This window comes from Paroedura picta, chromosome 13 (assembly GCF_049243985.1).
Source record: "Paroedura picta isolate Pp20150507F chromosome 13, Ppicta_v3.0, whole genome shotgun sequence".
Classification (NCBI taxonomy): domain Eukaryota; kingdom Metazoa; phylum Chordata; class Lepidosauria; order Squamata; family Gekkonidae; genus Paroedura; species Paroedura picta.
In genome coordinates, this window is record NC_135381.1 from 39,477,928 (window position 1) to 39,490,404 (window position 12,477).

Below are 12,477 nucleotides of genomic sequence, written 5' to 3' on the forward strand. Positions count from 1 at the left end.
ATCCACTAGAATGAGAAGAAAATGAGGGTTCAGACAGGGTTCTTCTCACCCGTCTTTTCTCTCTTTTGAGCCAGTCTGCACTGGAGGTTTTGGCTGCTCTCTGTTTCCATTCAGGAAGGCCAGAGGATATCTTGCTGAAACCAGGGTTTTAATCCCCAAACTGCAACTACAGCACAGATGACAAAGAGGCAAGAACCGTGTATGCAAGAGAGGCTTATTCCTTATCACCAAGAAGTCACTTCCAGAATTACATCTGGTTCCAGACCACATAAAACAGTTCATCTGAAGAAAAATGCTACTTTGGTGGATGTATTGCATGGCATTAAATGCTGCTGGGTCCCTACTCCCATCCTCTCCAACCCCTGCCCTCTTCAGGCTCCATCCAAATCATCAGAAATTTTCTAACCTGGAATTGGCAGCCTTACTCTTAAGGTCGACAGCTCCCAGTTAATGAATACCTTGTGATTTTGGAGGTGGAGCCTGAGAAGGGTATGGAGGAAATTCAATGGGATATAATGCAGTCCAAATTCCAGCTCCTTGCATTCTCTACCAAGCACCATGGAGAGTCCACATTATCCCAATCTTCCAGCAGCTGCTGCACTGGCTACCAACTGAATACCAGATCAGGTTTAAGGATCCAACATATTCACCTTTGTACTCACCTTCATGGTCATATGTGAACAGGGTCCTGTGTACCTCAAGGACCAAATATGAAAATAAGCTTATGAAAATAAGTGAGGGGAAAACAAACAGTGTGGTGGTTGTTGTCTGCTACCGACCGCCTGACCAATGAGAGGATGTGGATGCTGTACTTTGGGAGCAGCTTGGGAAAATATCCAAGCGGCAGGACCTTGTAATCATGGGTGACATCAGTTTCCCAGATGTGTGCTGGAAAGCAAACTCTGCGAAGCATCCTCAGTCATACAACTTTCTGACCTGCCTGGCTGACAATTTCATTTATCAAATGGTAGATGAACCCACAAGAGGTTCAGCCATACTGGACTTAATACTGACTAACAGACAAGAGTTGGTGGATGAGGTGAAGGAGGTGGGGACCCTAGGGGGAAGTGACCATGTCCTCAAAGAATTCCTTTTGAGATTGGGAGGCAAGGAAGCTTGTAGCCAGACGTGGATGTTGGATTTTTGTAGGGCAAACTTTAATAAACTCAAAGACATGATGAGTATCATACCATGGACGAGAATGCTGGAAGGGAAGGGAGCATGTGAAGGGTGGGCGCTACTCAAACAAGAGCTATTGCATGCTCAATCAATGACTATCCCAGAAAGACAAAAACACTGCAGGAGCTCCAAGAAGCCTATTTGGATGAACAGAGAACTTCAAGAGGAACTAAGAAAGAAAAGGGAAATGTTCAGGAAATGGAGGGAAGGACAGAGCTCTAAAGAAGAGTACCTACAGGTTACTAGGCGCTGTAGATCAGTGGTACCCAACCTTTTTATCACCGGGGACTGGTCAACACTTGACAATTTTACTGAGGCCCGGGGGGGTAGACTTTTGCCCAGGGACGTCGCTGCCTCTGCCGCCTGAGCCCCTGCTCCATTTGCTTTCCCGACGGCGCCCCTGACTACCCGCCGCCCACTGGGTGGCGCTGCCAGCAGCAGCTGGCAGTGCCATGCCGAGGGGGAGGCAGTGACAGCGTGGCAGGGCAGCCCCCAAGGCAGCAGCTGGGGAGGAGGACGAGGAGGAGCCGCGGCCCGGTACCGACTGATCCACGGACCTGTCCCGGTCCCCGGACCGGGGTTTGGGGACCGCTGCTGTAGATCAATCATCAGAAAGGCCAAAACCGAGAGTGAGCTCAGATTGGCCAGGGAAGCCTATTATAACAAGAAAAGATTTTTCAGTTATGTGAGGAGCAAATGTAAAGTAAAGGAGGCAATAGGCCCACTGTTGGGTGCAGATGGACAAACTCTAACGGAGGATGCAGAGATAGCAGAAAGGCTCAGCACCTATTTTACATCTATTTTTTTCCCCACAGGTCAAAGGGTTTAGGCACATCTAGAGATGGCAGTAGACAAAGGATAGTGTCTGGGTGGCAGGTTAGCATGGATAGAGAGGTTGTTGAGAGGCATTTAGCTGCACTGGATGAGTTTAAATCCCCTGGGTCGGATGAAATGCACCCGAGAGTGCTCAAAGAACTTTCTGGAGAACTTGCAGAACCCTTGTCCTTCATCTTCGGGACTTCTTTAAGGACTAGAGATGTCCCGGAGGACTGGAAGAGAGCAAACGTTGTTCCGATCTTCAAAAAAGGGAGGAAGGATTTTCTTGGATGCTTTGGATGCTTTGGGCTGATCCTGCATTGAGAAGGGGGTTGGACTACGTGGCCTGTATGGCCCCTTCCAACTCTGTGACTCTGTGATTCTGTGACCACCTGCTTGCCTCAACTTCCTAAAGAGTGCCTCGCTCCATCCTCTCTAACTATCTGGTGACTCCTGGCCCCAAAGAAATCTGCCTGGCCTCAACCAGCCAGAGCTTTCTCATTCATGTCCCAACCTGGTGGAACAAGCTCCCTAACAAGATCAAGGCCCTATCAGACCTCAAACAGTTCCGTAGTGTGTGCAAAACGGAGCTCTTCTACCAGGCTTCCAGATGAAGCCAGTGAGGAGGACCCCATAATCCATCCAATTCCAGGAAACGTTAACATTGAAACCTAATAGGTCCCTTTTAATCTGTTATGCCATTCATTGTTCTATGCTATGTATCGGTTACCTATAATTGTTATTTTTTTTTGTTTCAAATGGTTGCAAATGTTTAATGTATTTTCTTGTTTCTATGTACACTACCTCAAAATGTAACAGTAAGGGGTGGTATAGAAGTTCAATCAATCAATTAATCAATCATGACAGAGTCCATATTCCCTAGGAGGACTAATGTCATGCCCCCGCTGCCTCCTCCCGCCTCCCAGGCGTTGCCAGAGCAACTGGAGCCGGCAGCTGATTCAGCTCTGGCTGAAGAGGCTGAAGAAACAGGGGATTGTGACAGGGACACTGGGGAGGGCTGCTCAAGTCAGCCGGACCCCGCATATGAGAGATCGTGGACACTGCCACAGCAGGAGTCTGAATCAGATTCAGATGGATTGCCCGAGCGACTCAGACGAAGCCATCGGGTGGGGTTGGCAGAACGCCAAAGAAGCCAGAGCCTGCAGGCACGCTGCCAGAATAGATAGGGTCCAGCTGGGTTAGCTCCGGGGAGGATGAGTGAGTCATCCCCCAGGTGTAGCTAATTAGCTGGGCTGCATTTAGGAAGACAGAAGCGACTCTTTGGCGTGGATGCAATCTATGCAACTACCCTCCGGACCAGCTCTGCTCTTGTGAACGTCTGATTGATCTCTGGCTCAACTGACCCCTGGCTTTGCTCTTGACTACGACATTGGTAAAGTGAACTGGCTTTGTTTGACTGTCGGATTCTCTGGATTTTGACCTTGGGACTGCTCGACTATACTTTGCCTTGCTCTGCACTGTACTTGTTTAACTCCCGGTGACTCAGACTGAACTCTGACTCTGCTCCGGCTGGGCTTGCCGCTCAGGTTTCTCCGAGACAGCTGCTACTGGGTGTGGCCAGCTTGGGCAGCATACCTAATTTCTGTCACTTGGAGATCTGTTGCAGTTTTGGAGAGCTTTCCAGCCCTGACCTGGAGAATGGCAGCCCTACTTACTCTCCAGCCCTCCGAGTAAATTTCTGGCTGATCCAGGCTCCCTTTTAGAAACTAGGAAGGCTGATTCTCAAAAGACACCCTGCTGTTTCTTGGTGGGGCTCTGGCTCCTGGATTTCAAGTGTTGTAAGAGGGTTGTATGAGTTGTATTGAATTGCCAAAGTACACCCCACTAGAATCAAACACTGGGAGATCACCCAGTTTCTTTCCTCCGTAGGAAACACTGAAATGTTTATCTATAAATGTATATGATGATGATGATGATGATGATGATGATGATGATGATGATGATGATAAATTTGAATTTATTGCCTGCCACTCTCAGCAAAGCTGGCTCATGGCGTGTTACAAAATAAAATAGATAAACTACAATCCTGTAAAAAAAAACCCTAAAACACAACAGTTAAAAATACAATCCAGCAAGAGCATGATGGTAGACCAACCCACCTTCCCCTACTGGGGGCCAGGGGGAAATGGCTGGCCACCATTGATGGAACATGGTGGAATACCTTCCCTCCTTACTCCTCCTTTGGGGACAGCATAGATCTTCTGTTTGCCCTGGCCTCAACCATAGACCTGATGGAAGAGCCCTGTTTTGCAGGCCCTGTGAAAAACCAGAAGCTCCTGCAGGGCCTGTAGAAAAACAAATTTTTTTTAAAATGAAAAAAGGCACCAATGTGCTGCATGCTCCAAGCCTTAGCAGTAAGGACAAGTTTTGTTTGAAGAATAGGCAGTTAGGAAACTTTCACAGGACCAGGTGCCCTCAAACCCAAAGTGTTGGCTATATGTCTGGAGTAGGGCAGACAGCAGAAGAACCTGAAAAGTGGAAGGAAGGTTCATTCTTTTGAACATACCGTACAGATGTCAGGAAAGGGGGAAGGGGGACCCTCCAGGCTATATACCTGCTCTGAATACAGAACAAAAATCCTTCTATTGAAAACGATCAGAAAGGTTGATTGCTTTTGCTGAAGGTGAAATTCTATTAGGCGAAGATATGGAGGCAGTTACAGGAGGCGAATGACATAGAACAGGAAGTAATGCTCAATGCAAATCCTCAGGCCCTTTATGCAAAACAGGATTGCAACACTTTGAGCTAATAGATTTCTGCAGATATCAAGGCACCCGGTGAAATGGAATACGTAACGTCAAGCCAAATAATAGCTACTTGAAAATGGATCTGTCCTCTGCTTTGCCATTGTCTATCAATAAGGTGTCAGAGAACAGCAATTGGTACTTCTGCCTAAGTGCAGATGACAAATGAAGTAGAATCCACACCCTATCTCCTTAAAGAATAGGGGGGTGAGGGTGAAAGAATATAGGAACAATACATTATTGCAGAATAAGGGAATTGCCACTTTTAAATAAATAATCCAGAGATGGGCAAAGCAATAATATGGGAAGCAGAGAAAGCACATTTTTAAAATAACTGCATCTTGTTTGAAGATGGAAAGAACTAAAGAGAAGCATTTAAGAGATCAGAGATTACATAAAGTGAAGGTATTCCTTAACAACCTTCCAATAGCTGGAGAAACGAAAAGGAAGGTATATTTAATGAACAACAATATAATATGCCCAAAAAATCTTCTAGAATTGATGGACACAGAATGTTGTTTTGCTAATGCATCAGCTAACAGTATTATCCTGATTTTAAAAACGGTTGTTTTTTTAAAAGAAAGCTCTTATTAACACAGAAAACAAACTGTTCTCTAAGGTTTAGATTAAGGTGACCAAATTTTAACATTGGTAAAGCGGGACACCTTTGATTGGGGGGGGGGGGGTGTTCTTGATTAAAAATTTGGCTTATATGGAGCAACACAAAGTTTCATAGAACGCATAGAATGAAAAGATAGTATTGTAATATATATATTTTTTAATTTCAACATAGGAATAATTTGCTAGATACCCTCAGATGTCCCTCCAAAAGTGGGACAATCTGGTCACCTTAGTTTAGATGCAATTACATGCCAGCTAATCCAGGGAAAGAGGAGAATTCTTTTAAATCTACTCTGTCAACTTGAGTCATGCATATAGCAATAAGGTTAAAGAAAGAGGAAGGGGGTTCATGAAAATGTCCAATATGGTGAATATCTGGTCAACCAAATTAAAATGAGACACTTCTGTCCCACAGCTCAAGTGGCTGTAGAGCTGCTTCCAGAAAGTGTTCAACTCAAACCAAACGTTTTTAGATCACTTTAATTAGGCATCACTTACACGATTGCAAAGGTTCTTCTAAGGCAGTGGTCCCCAACCTTTTTTTCACCAGGGACCGGTCAACGCTTGACAATTTTACTGAGGCCTGGGGGGGGGAGACTTTTGCCGAGGGACATCATCACCGCCTGAGCCCCTGCTCCACTTGCTTTCCCGCCGGTGCTCCTGACTTCCCACCGCCCGCTGGGGGGCGCTGCCAGCAGCAGCTGTGCAGTGCCATGCCAAGGGGAAGCCCCAGCCATGGCGGCCGCTGGAGAGCACCAAAGGTGAGCTGGCAGCTGAGTGGCAGAGCAGTCCCCAAGGCAGCAGCCGGGGAGGAGGAGCCACGGCCTGGTACCAATTGATCTACAAACCGGTCCAGGTCCCCGGACCGGGGGTTGGGGACCACTGTTCTAAGGTAAAAGTGATTCTTTATAAGTTCGGGATAACAATAACAAGTGGCAACACCTCTCAAGGACCACTGGTCAGAGTCGAAACATCAACTTTTGAGGCAGTAAATTGAGGAGGAAGCCAACTTGACTCTTTTGAGCTTTCACTTCAGGTAACTGCAAATTCCCTCCCAGGGGGTAGAGAGGAATCCGATTTTACCAGCATTGCAAACTACAGGTTAAACATGGAGTGCATTCAGAGCTGTACCTGAATTGTGAGATTTTTGTGCAAAATGCTTATAATTCTGTGGAGCATTTAGATGGCCATTATGCCATTTCTGCGGGTGTGGAAACAGTCTGAGTGAAAAGGGAGAAGTCCTTTCTGCTTACTTCAGATCATTCATCATATTGCAAAGTTCCCTCAAGTCTGCTCAGATGTCCTTCTCTTCTGAACAGAAAAGCTCCTGAATTGCCTGATCAGGAAAGGTGCCCTACCTCTTTGCTCATTCAATATTTCTCTCTCTCCAGTTTGGCAATATCTTTGCAGAGGAAAATGGTGTCATACCAGATTGCTGAAAGAGATTGCTACACTATTAGCTATTAAGATATAGCAATATGCCAGGCTCACAGTAATAGAACCAGGTTCTCCTGGGAGTAGGGTTTCAAACTCTAGTTTTGGAAATTCCTGGAAATTGGGAGTGAAACATGGGGGCAGGAAGGATTTAGGGAGGGGAGGGATATCTGTGGGGTAATGTCATGTTTTTCTCCAGGGGGATTGATCTCTGTATTCTGAAGACCAACAATGGTTCTGGAAGATCTCCAGGCCCCACCTGGAGATTGGCAAACTCTCTAAGGAGTGGAGAAAAATCAGCATCCAAATGAAAAAGACAATAATGCTAGGAAAAATTAAAGGCATCAAGAAAAGAGGAAGTCCTAACTCAGGCTGTTTATGCACTAGGGACATTGTTTGGATTTATATTTTTAAAGGGTGGAGTTTTTCATCCGTTTCCACACTGAAATTTGCCTCTTCGGGTGCAGACTCAGATTGCCCCCTCACTTGCCCTACAGCAAAGAAATCCCCAGAAAACTAGATTTCATCTTTTCAAATGAGGTCTAATGGGTTCTAATTTGGGGCTGCCCGATACTGAAATGCATGTAATCAGGGTTTGACCCATGCCTGCTATTTTGAGTCATTTGGGAGCGTCTCATTCCTTGTTGTCCTCCTACCACCCCCTCCCTCCATTCTGAAAAAAACATCTGCCTTTTTCTTTTTAAAAAGTAGTGATCACGTTATAGTACTATTTCTAAGTTTTTTAAAAAGCAGTTATAACAGCAGTGTTATAACATTACAACATTATAATGTTAGAATTTAGGATTGTAGAAATACATTCAGGACACTTGGGGGGGGAAGGGAGCACAGAATGGTGGGATTAAGGGACACAATGAAAACAAAGATGCAAGCAGGCACCATTTTGCAAAAAAAAACATTTTAGGAAAAGGGCAAGGGAGCAAAGCATGATGGGAAGCTGTCTCCATCAGACTCAGCATGGAAAGCATACCGATAATTTCATCCTGGGAAATAAGGAAAGGAAAGCCCAAATGCAGAAAGGCTGGAGTCGACTCACAGCATCCAAGGGAAATCCAAAGCAAGGCTAAAGCAAGGTATGTCTTCTAATGCAGAAACTGTAGCCCTCAGCATGCCAGATCTGAGCATTACTGTTGAGAACAGGATCTTTTGGAGGGCATTAATTCATAGAGCCTCCACAAGCCAGAAGTGACTTGATGACACCCCTCTCTCTCTTTCTCTCTCTCACACACAAACATCCCTCTGGTTACAGAATCCTAGCATCAGCAAGGCAACTCTGCTTCCTGGCAAAGCTGTGTACAAATGAGGCAGCAGTTCCGGCATTGTTCCTCAAGGGGAGCTGAGGGATATTTAGCTTTATGTACTGTACTTGAACCATGCTTCTTAGCAGGTTATTGTGCAATGATTTTAGGACCCATTATATAGTGGGGAGAGAACACACGCACTGAAAATCCCCAGGTAATAGGAACTGTAGCTTATAAACAGCTCACCCTCGCCATTATTCCTTGACATTATTTAGAATGCCCCTCGAGTCAGCTCAAAGGGTTAGTTGAACAACACACAGCAGTAAAATGTAATTCTACAGAGGTGCGTCTATTCTGCCTTTTGCTCGCTGTCACATCATTCTAGCACGTTTGCTGGATAGTCATTTTATTTTTATTTTTAAATAGAGCCACCGTGTTTAAGACTCAATACAGACTCAATACGGGGTGGTTTGCCAGTGCCTTCCCCAGTCATTACTGTTTACCCCCCCCCCCCAGCAAGCTGGGTACTCATTTTACCAACCTCGGAAGGATGGAAGGTTGAGTCAACCTAGAGCCGGCTGCTGGGATTGAACTCCCAGCCTCATGGGCAGAGCTTTCAGACTGCATGACTGCTGCCTTACCACTCTGTGCCACAAGAGGCTCTTTAATGGTTTAATCTTTACACCATGATTAAGGCCTTGTTTCCTGCAAGGGGAAATCTTTAAAAAGCAAGGAAACACATTAAGGTAGTTAAAAGGCTGGAAATGACATGCTATTTCATGCCAGCATTAGAGAGAAATTGGATGCTACAAGATATAACCAAGATGTATGCTGGAAGGATACTTAAGGTTTTTTTTTTAAGGAGATTGACTAGGGAAGAAAGATGTAAACAAAAAAAAATGAATCATTAAAATAATGTAGGACACAGATGAGAGGCCCTAAAGATCTGAAATAAATTAGACCCTAAAACGATTCAATAAAAATCAGAATTGTAATGCAGTAATCAGGTAACACATTTGGGGGGTGGGGAGCCTATAAAAATGAAATGGAGTCTCAAACACTCATGAAGAAATCTGCACAGTGATGATCAGATGATAAGCATGGAACCAAATGCAGCTGTCTATGCATTTCAGAGGAAGCAAACCATAGAAATCGTGGTCCCAGGACACAGAATGAACCAGACGGCAAGAAAAAAATCAATGCAATCATCAATGGAAGTTGAGATAAACATGAAATTGAACGGGGACAGAGGCAATGCTAGTACAGGGGAATTTCTGCTTGCTTCCATAAGCAAAACCCCAAAGGGAAAAAAGCCCTCATGAACCAGTAAGCCTATAACCCCCCAACAAAAAGCACACACACAAAAGCGTATACCACATTTGACAGCAAAGGGCAGATGTGATCAGCTGTTGACGTATACAGCAAGCCAGCAACCCCCTCTTTGGATAGTAAAAAAAAACAGCTTGCTAATATGCTGATTTATAGGATTTCTCTGCTAGTCCCGAAAACCAGTTGAGAAGGAACATGCACATCTAAGTGGGTTTAGTTCCACAGGCTGAACAATAAAGCTGCTGGGGACTTTATAAGCATAAGTACATTCATTGATATGTTAATTTAAACTACTGTTGGATTCTTGTTGATGTTATTTTGACTATATTCTATGCTTAGGTCGTTCCATGTAATATCCACAACGTTGTTTGTAAACCACCCTGAGCTGTATGGGAGGGTGGTATAAAATGAATGAATGAATGAATGAATGAATGAATGAATGAATTCTTTCATTTCAAAGATGTCATGGGGTAGGTTCCACCAAATTCCTGCATCAGAAAAGTATTGTTTACAATGGATGTGAAGTCCACATTAATCCATGTTGTTCGGTCCAAAGAGATGCTTTTGAGAACTATTGGACAGAGTTAACTCAAGGTGTAGTTCAAGTTCATAACTAAAAAATCAATGTTATGCAGAAGGGATTTTTACCAACTTGCTAAAGTTGCTAAAGTTCTCGGGACTATGTTAAGAATAAACAGTCGCTATTTGCCAATGCAGAAGGGACAAGCTTAGTTTTCTATATTATAATTTATATTTTGGTGTTTAGCTACATTTTCTCTGATTTGAATATTTTGTTATGCCAATAAAGGTGTCTTCTGATTACAGAATTTGGAGAAAGTTATATATAGAAATAACCATAGTTAATTTTCCCAGTAGGACAATCAGTGGACCCATGGAGTCATTCCAGGTTCCATGAAGGGCATAGTGAGAAAGCTTAAGCTCCTTATCCACAAGAGACATGGGCCCAAATGAACTCAGCATGGGAATCAAGAAGCACATGAAGAACATGTAGCACATGTGTGATCAAAACTTTTTGGGATGGTTACAAGGACTTATAATGTCTGAATCAGTCTTTAGAGGCTACAGCAAGGGGAAAAGACAGTGGCTGAATCTGCACGGAGCTTTTATTCCAATCCCAGGTCGATTCAATCCCTGCCCTCTACACTGAATGCAATTTCCATTTTGAATTTGGGCGATTTTCTCTCTGCAACAAGCATGATTGTTCCGTAGTGACCCTAACTTTCCCCTGCAATATCCTGGAGTGGATATAACCCTTGATATTTGAAAAATTGCCTTCAGTAAGCATGCAGCTCTGTTTTCCCCCAAATAACTTGCTGCCGAGCCTCCAACACGGTAGAAAAGCCCTCACTGGCCAGGGCATCAGTTCCTGATTCCCAGTTTGCAAGGTTTCCCTTAAAGGAGAAGCCCTAACTTCTCTTGGCAGAAGCTCCAGAAGCCCTAATTTCTCTCAGAATTTATTGGATTTATTCCCCCTCCTCTGCTGTCTCCAATCCTTTCCCCCACCCTTCAAGAAAAGAAAGAAAGAGGCTCCTGCTCCTCTTGGCTCCCGTCCTTCTAAGCATCCTTAATCATGTGCAGAACACTTTTCTGTTTCAATTGGGGGGGGGGATAGAGGAAGACCCGAGTTCAAATCAATCTGAATTCAGCAGGATCCACAATGGAAAAAACAAAGTAAGTGCAGAATCAGCCAGTGACTCTTCTTCAGAAGCATGTCACATTGGTGCTGTTATCTACACCCGATTCTGAATTATGCTTTGGGAACCTTTTTTTGAGTCTGGGAGAATCACAACTGGAATTTGTGAAGATGAGTCCTTTAAATTGGACTCATCTTCTGCTGCCTTTGAAATCAAAGAGTAAGGCTGCAGGGCCAGTTCAAAGCCTAAGCTACTACTTACGTCACCTGGTGAGATTTCAGCCAGCTTTGAAACAAATTACACTGTATGTAAATTTACACAGAGTGGCATTCAGAAGCATCCTAGTAATAAGGTTCAAAACCGTTTACTCAAAAATAACAGCTAGTCAATACCAGGAAATGAAAACCTCTCAGAAGCATATGCCAATAATGTAGCAAAATGTGGCTCCGCTGGACAAGCTATAATGTTTAGCCTGTTTCAAACTACACCCATACAAAAGAATAAAAAAGGAGAAATGAAAGATGTAATGACATAGCATTGTAAACAACGGGGCAAAAATACAAAGCGATGCTAATATACCATGTATGTTTCCAACTGGTTAGCTTCCCAGAGAATAGAGATGAACCTAAGGCCAAAGCTGAGAGTGAGCTAAGATTGGCCAGGGAAGCCCATTGTAACAAGAAAAGATTTTTCAGTTATGTGAGGAGCAAACATAAAGTAAAAGAGGCAATAGGCCCACTATTGGGTTCAGATGGACAAACTCTAACAGAGGACGCAGAGAAAGCGAAAGGCTTAGTGCCTATTTTACATCTGTTTTTTTTCCCCACAGGTCAAAGGGTTTAGGCACATCTAGAGATGGCAGTAGCCAAGAGATAGTGTCTGGGTGGCAGGTTGACATGGATAGAGAGGTTGTTGAGAGCTGCACTGGATGAGTTCAAATCCCCTGGGCCGGGTGAAATGTACCCGAGAGTGCTCAATGTTGTGCGATTTTAATTCAGATCATACAACTGAGGATAGCATTTCTATAGTATATCTTGGTTGATCTGTTTTATTAATCCACTAATTTTTATTCGAAGTTTACAGTTTTATAGTTTACAGTTTTATAGTTTACGTTATGGCTGGCAATTGCTATAATAAAATTTGATTGATAGTAACTTGTTTTAACCAGTCATTGTTTATTTAAATTAATTTTAAATTTAATTTTACCTGTTGTAATTGAGTATTTTATATTTTCTGTATACTGCTCTGAGCTTGCAGGAAGGGTGGTTTAAAATCCAAATAAGCTAAACTGAACTAAACATTCCACATCTCAAGTTGTAATTTTGTTATTTATTCTGGTTATATATAATCTGGTTATTTGGATTTTATGTGTGGTCTGTCTGTCTGTCTGTCTGTCTGTCTGTCTGTCTCTCTCTATCT

The 12,477-nt window shown here is 43.7% G+C and overlaps 1 protein-coding gene across 9 annotated transcripts in view; it reads right to left on the reverse strand.

Moving 5' to 3' along the window:
- Positions 1 to 12,477, reverse strand: part of TENM1 (teneurin transmembrane protein 1) — a 534,679-nt gene that overhangs the window by 338,291 nt on the left and 183,911 nt on the right. The window lies entirely within an intron of this gene.